A 7,476-nucleotide genomic window follows, 5' to 3' on the forward strand; every position below is an offset into this window, starting at 1 on the left:
GAGATTAGCTTTGAGAGGTTTGAAAAACCTTTTGCCTAGTGCTTTAAAATTCTTCTGAGAAGTTTGAATTTTGCACTGATAACATGTGCACTATTGGAACTTCAAGCAGGAGTGGCCTAGGCATGAGAGATTTGATCAAAACAGCCAGGATGCTTGAACCAAAAGTTTTCAAATCTGAAGATATTTGCCTTGGGGATTCTAGAGCCAATCTAGATCTTGCAGGGAAGGTGGTCAGAAGTGATTCTGGCAAGGGGCAGGGCCATCGTGTGTGGGTAGTGATTTATCCAGGCCACCGAGGTAAAGAACCAGTCCACTTGCTCAAGAAGAGGAGAATTTTGCATATTGCACCAAGTGTAAATTCTTCCCTTGATAGGAGCTCAATAAGACCTAGATGACTGATGATATTATTAAAAATAAGAGAGTCGTTAAAATTCCCACCTAGCCTATTTCTATTTTTAGCTGATCTATAGAAGTTGAAATCCCTAATAAGCAGCCAAAGATCCTCATATTCTATTTCTAGATTGTAAAGCCAATTGACAAACACATCTCTAGCAGGCTGTCTACGAGGACCATAAACCACAACTAAAGTCCAAACATCAAGATTATGAGCAGAAGTCATAGGAAGCTTCATAGCAAAATGGTGTTTCTCCAAAACAGAAGCAGAAAAATAGGAAGAAACCTAGCAAACTAAGATGCCCCCGAAGCACCCATACAAGGACAGAAATCAAATTTGTCAAACCTCTTAGGTGCAAATTTTTGAATATACTGCAAATCAAAGGCTTCCTTTGGTTTCTTGAAGACAAAAAATATTAGCACTGCTTTGATCAATTTTGTTTCTAATAGCACCCCATTTATCACTATCATTAATTCAATGAACATTCCAACATAAGATGTTCCAAGCACGACTATGCATTATAATAGAGGATAAATATAGTAAGGATACCTTATGGGGGCATAACCACCATAGCTCATAACATGATAAGTTCTAGATATAACATAACATATAAAAAACTATATAGACAAAATAGCCACATGTCCACCATGTCCACCCAAAAGCTTGATTAGTCACCATTGATCACTCTTCAGGGGCATGGTTGAGGCCAGCATCAAACAACTCCTCAGGAGAGATGTGTTGGTATTTATTAACTTGTCACTTGTTTTAGTAGCAACCTATTATAAACCTATATCTCCTAACATTACTTTACTAGATTGTCATCCCTAGTGATGATGCCAGAGATGCTTGTTGGTACTACATAGAATTACTACTAGAATAATACTAAGCAGTTCTTTAATATTTTATGTGACTAGAAGGAATATATAAATATATAAATGAAAAGGAATCTGCAAGCGTATAGATAATATACCATTGTAGAACTTCACCCGGGAGTATTCAAGGTATCATTATTTATATTTTTACCACAGGGAAGGTCTAGCATTGACATGTATTGACAACTTATACTATTGATGGAGAAATAAACCATAACCAATGGTCTACTCATAACAGGGGTAAGTCATAGGATAATATATATGATAAGTATTGATCAATAATAATGATAAATCACTCAGAGTACTCCTTTCTATAGCATTAGCATGGTTAGGTAGAATATTAGAGGAATAATTTCTAAGTCATTCATAATTACAAGTCAAAGCATACATTGATTAATGCAATTATACCTAGTAGTCATTGCTAAGATCATCGTCATATCTACACATATGGGTTATTACTAAGGAAGATTAAGAACAGAGCTTGTCTTCCTACGTAACCGCATCCTTTGTGCACCTACATTCGGTTAGTGGACTACAAAGGACTCAATGGAAGTGTCATATCTGTGATCTACCACATGACCCAGAATATAGGGTGTATCTATAGGTAAACAACGTATAAGCATCATGCTTACACAATGTCGACCACCCACCCATGCACCCTTAGAGTGGGCGCTATACGAACTTATGCATGAACATGATGATAATTCAACTATACTAAGCATATAATCAAAGTAGACGATGAGCATTATAATGAAGAACATAAATGAGATCAATATTAATATTGACATAACAATTGTAGCTACAAAGATTATACCAAACCATGCTCTTGACATGATCAGGAATCCAAGTGAAGCTTGCTTGTCTCCTTCTAAACCTAGCCTAACTAGCTATGGCCTAGAATTGATGGAGCTCTAAGGATGATTAGGGTTTCTGTCTTCTTAAATGACTTATTCCTCAGGGGGTGGTAGGGTGTGGTATATATAGGTCAGAGCATCCAACGTGAGCCCTTGGATAAAATTGACTTAAATGACGACGTAGATGCAACCTAGGAGGTGATGGAAAACCAACATTGCGATGCGGAGGCTGATAGTGGGCCTAGGGGCTGGGCGGTCTACAGGTGGGGCCGGCTAGCCCCACCTAGCAGCCACTTGGGCTCCACCTTAGTGTGGAGTCCTCTTGAGTCTTCTAGAGTCTTCTGGTGTTCGTTTCATTGTGGATATGTGTGATTAAATCTAACATGTTGGTCCACCTTGATGGTTTTTTGGATAAACCCTACAGAAAATATAGATTCACCAAAACTCGTGGAATTTGTTAGTTTAAACCCCTAGACCTTCGTTGGTGATTATATTTATGCCCTTATGCATGTTATATTAATAGTTTATAATGGTTGTTAACTACTATCAACAAGCACCCCCAAGCTTAACCTTTGCAAGTCTCTTAGCAAAACTAAACTTAGCAATTGGATCAGGAGTTTAAGGATTTTGAAAAACATTGATGCAACTCCTCAAAAGCACACATGCGTTCAAATAAGAATTCTTGTCCGGATTAGAATAAATTGATCTAACTTTTAAACTTACCCATATTACCTTCAACCATGGGGCATTTTAACCTTTACTTGTGTCTTGAGCAATTGAAAGATAGAACGATAAAGTCAAGCACTATGTCTCAAGTTCTTTGTTCAACCATTATTCTAGAGTTTTTATAGATTTTCAAAATAAAACTCAGAGCTTTCTTTGTATGACACTCTCAAGTCTCTCAATATATGTGGTATTTGTCAATCCTCACCAAGGCAATAGTGGTGTTATGCCTTTCTCTTCCTACAACTAAGGCTTATGTGGAGCTCATAGGAGTGGAGAAAGCATAAAAGAGCATACTTGCAATACATATATTGTAAAGTCAAACCTCTGATCCCAAGAGAGTTGAGTCATACAATCAAATCAAAATGTGCATGTGTGTGGATGTATGGTCGATATATTTGGTGGCTAACCTAATTCTACTTTACTCCTTGAAAACATATCTCTTTTGGGAAATTGGAAACAACTTTGCAAGAGAACATGGGCTATATTATTCATCTCCTCTTTTTTTTAGGTGGGCAGCTGAGTACTCATTGTTTAAGATATCTCAGACACTTGTCCATTTTTTCATTTCTTTTTTTCACCTTTTTCTCTTTTTTATGAATAACTTTTGCATAGCCCCATGTCTCTTTTCTGCAATAAAATTTTTGAGAGATGGCAACAAGAACTTGAAGCATTTATTTGGTGGATCTCCTATCAAGAATATTTTTGGTGTTTACTCCTAGTGTAGGAGTAAAATATTTTTGGGTGGATCTAGATGGAATGACATGTTTTTGCGCCTATACCCAGTGTAGGAGTAGTGCATATTTAGGTGTTGTGTACATTATCTTGATTTTAAGAGCATGACAAATCTCTTATAAGGGTCAACAAAGCTTAACTAAACTCAATGCAAAACAAGCAGCATACATGTTGAAGTTTTCCTAGTCTAAATATCATGTACGGCTTTGGTAGGAATTCAAGCTTTGTCATACGGAAGCTCATCATATAGGATTTTTATGTTTTTCTAAAGATAAATCTCCAGAACTTTAGTATCACTTGGAACAAGATAAACAGTAGCTCAGGCCTTCTCATATCTTATCTGTCAATTACCTAGACTTAGATCAAGCATATGCTACCCACGAGTTTTAAGTTCAGAGTAAATTCTTATATCAAAATAGTCATATCCAAAACTCGAGAAAATTCAAGGTTGAAAACTAGGTGCTTGAAAGCAATTACGACAGGGCAACTATTTATCATTTCCATCGCAAAAGATTATCCTAAGAGTCCATTTATTTATTCAGCTCCTAAAAATAGAAAACTAGACACACACTTTTTATTTGATTTTATTTTTCTAGATCACACCTTACTAATATATAAGACAAAGATAAATTTTTATTTTGCTTTTAGTTATGCATCTTTTTTTAACTAGTATATAGCAAACTCACTAATAGTAAAATAAAAGGGAAAGAAATACTTAGCTAGATACAAGAGGGATGCCTTTCCCCCAAGCTGGATGTTGGCGCAGTCGAATGTCAAAGTTGAATGATCCTTTTCGGAGTAGATTTGCCAGCAGATGTCCTTCTCGTCTTGGGATGGAATGAGATGAAGACAATCAGGTGAATTTGCTCTTAATCTTGGTGCATCATCCTATAAAATATCAACAAGAATACCAAAACTCGTGGAACATATTAGGATAAATGGTTAGCGGTCAGCCGTCCAGATATTAGTAGTTCTTGCGGTTTAGAAATATTTTTGTTTTTGCAGATTTTTAATAGGATGTATTTCTAATATCTTTTTGAATTTTCCATTTATATATGCCTACAAGAAATATGTATGTATGGTATTTTAAAATTTTTATGCCACCACAGTGATATATTTCAACGGTATTTACACCATAGATTTATTCACATGGGGCTTAGGATTTATGATGCAATGATGTAATGCAGTCATGAAACTTTTTATCTTCCTTTTCTAAATGCAATGCTAATGTAGAAAAGTAAATATGCTAAAAGTGAAAAATAATCCATGCAATGCTAGAAAGTAAGTATCAATAACTATCGATGTTACCTCCCGGCGAGGGTTTGTATTTTTAAGTCCTCCAGACAGGACTTTACTACAGAAAAGCCCTTTATTCTTCGGGTGCATCATCCGGTCTCAGCGATGGAGACCCTAATAGATGCACATCTTGTGATGGTGTCTCTGATGGTGATGTCACCTTCTCTTTCCATACCTGCTTGGTCTAAGGACTTGACTTTGGTGGACTGGCTTCATCTTTTACATCTTCTTCAAGTTCCTCATCTTCCTCCCAACTTTTCTTTGGGGATTGATTCTTTTGGTTTCAGGATGATTGACATCCCCTCCTAGAGCGGCTTTTCTTTGGCTGTTCATAAGTGGTATAACTATTGAAATAACAGCGTACCTTCTCTACAGGGAATTGGAAGTGGACTTGTCTAGATCCAACATAGATGATCGCGTTGGTAGTGTTAAGGAACGGTCTTCCAAGGGCATTATGTCTAGAACCATAAAGTCTTCTTCACCCATGTCTAGAACCATAAAGTCAACAAGGGCAAACTTATTGTGTATTCTTACCATGATGTCTTTTGCTATTCCTTCTAGAAATCGGAATGATTGGTCCGCCATCTGCAATTGCATATATGTAGGGAACAAAGGTTCATTACCAAATAAATATACATATGTTACCTTGGACATTATGTTAACACACAATCCAATGTCATAGAAGGTCTTGTGGAAGATTCTTTGCTCAATGGTACACTCGATCGTTGGTACACCTGGATCATCCTTCTTAGCAAGGAAGGGTGAAGCTAGAAGGTGGTCGTACTCTAATCTGAGTGTGTTGATCATGTTAATTGATTCTTCTTATGACTATCTAGCCTTATTCTTCCTCCTCCTATTGTTCTTCTTCTTGGTCACTGTTGTCTGTTCGGGTAGGTATGGCGTCTACAGATGTTTAGGAGATTGTAAGATACGATTCTTGAAAGAAAACTTCTCATTTCTATCATTGATTGTAAAGCAAATCTTGGCACTATCCACGTAGATGATGGCTTTTATGGTGCACAAGAAAGGTCAGCCCAAAATAATGGGTGCCCTTACATCTCCACCTGTTTCTAAAACCACAAAGTCTATAGGAACATATGATTGTCCCGCTCAAACAATGGTGTCTTCAAGAACTCCCTTGGGGTAGCAAGTTGACTGATCTGCAAGCTACAAATGCATATTTGTGTACAACAAAGTATCTCCATTAATTTGGTCATAAATTACCTTAGGCATGATGTTGACACTTGCTCCGAAGTCATAAACAACTTCTTGGAAAATGTGAGGTCCAATGGCGATGGGGATGATAGGTCTTCCTAGATCCCTCTTCTTTTTCGGCAAGGTATAGTCTATCCACCATCTCATAGATGGTTGTATATAGTAGTATGATGCATTGTGAATATCAACAAGATGTGTAGTTTCTAGATCTTCTAGTTGCCCTGGAATCTTACCTTTATCAGACAGAGGAACAGCAGCAGCCACCTGAGCTATTTGTGATTCTATCATTTTATTAAAGCTATGCTGGTTCTTAATGGCAGAAGTAAAGCTATCCATTCTATTTTTTATGTTCTCTAGAATTTTATTATTGGTAGCTACCTTTCTAGATAATCCCTCCATAAGTTTGGATTGGCCAGCAATTAATTCTCTCAAGGGTGGTTGATTGAAATTATTAAAATTATTACCTTGATAGTTACCTTGGTAATTCGACCTTTGTCACTGATTCCATCCTTGATTCTGTTGAGGATGAGAGTAGTTGTTGTTGACAAAGTTCACATCCTCATGGGTCTCAGGGCAGTTGATCCCTGGATGCCTAGTGTTTCCACACTCTTCACATGTCATACAGGAATCATGAATGTGCATGACTTCTTGCTTCTCATTGGCTCGATCATTGAGCTTCTTCATCAGTAGGTCTATCTCGGTAGATAGCATGTCTACCTCCTTGAGTTGATGCATACCTCCGCCTCTCTTGCGGGTCTAAAGATGTTCTTCATTCCAACCTTGGTTGGAGGCCATCTTCTCCATAAGAGTTGTTGCAGTTGCTATGGTGAGTGATAGGAATGCACCTCTAGTAGCAGCATCCATAGTCTCACGGGTACTATTGGTCAGCCCATGGTAGAAAGTCTGCATGAGTAGCCAATTCTCCATCCCATGATGAGGACATTCCGATATGTAATCTTGAAACCGTTCCCATTCCTCAAGGATAGATTTATCATGTTGTTGCTAATAGCTTGAGATTCTCCCACACAGAGCATTAGTCTTGCCTGTGGGAAAGAACTTTGCTAGAAAAGCAGTGGAGCAATTATCCCATGTAGTATTTCTATCTTTGTTGACATAGAACCATTGCTTTGCCTTCCCCAAGAGTGAGAATGGGAAGAGGTGAAGTAATATGGTATCTTGGGTTACTCATTTGATAGTGAAAGTGCTACAGATCTCCAAGAAGTGTTGGAGATGTGCACTCGCATCTTCATATGCCTTTCCACAAAACTAGCTTGCTTGCACCATGTTGATGAGGGCTGACTTGAGCTCAAATCCATTGTCTCCAACATTAACTGTTGGTCCAGTGCGAATGTTGGCTATAGTTGGAGCAGAGAATTCATGGAGAGTC

The 7,476-nt window shown here is 37.7% G+C and overlaps 1 non-coding gene across 1 annotated transcript; it reads left to right on the forward strand.

Annotated features, from left to right (window-relative positions):
* Positions 1-7,014: 7,014 nt before the first annotated feature.
* Positions 7,015-7,123, forward strand: LOC136553043 (small nucleolar RNA R71). Its single transcript, XR_010782948.1, has one exon. It is a non-coding gene; the product is annotated as a small nucleolar RNA R71 (small nucleolar RNA).
* The last annotated feature ends 353 nt before the right edge of the window (positions 7,124-7,476 follow it).

The sequence above is a fragment of the Miscanthus floridulus genome, chromosome 4, assembly GCF_019320115.1.
Source record: "Miscanthus floridulus cultivar M001 chromosome 4, ASM1932011v1, whole genome shotgun sequence".
Classification (NCBI taxonomy): domain Eukaryota; kingdom Viridiplantae; phylum Streptophyta; class Magnoliopsida; order Poales; family Poaceae; genus Miscanthus; species Miscanthus floridulus.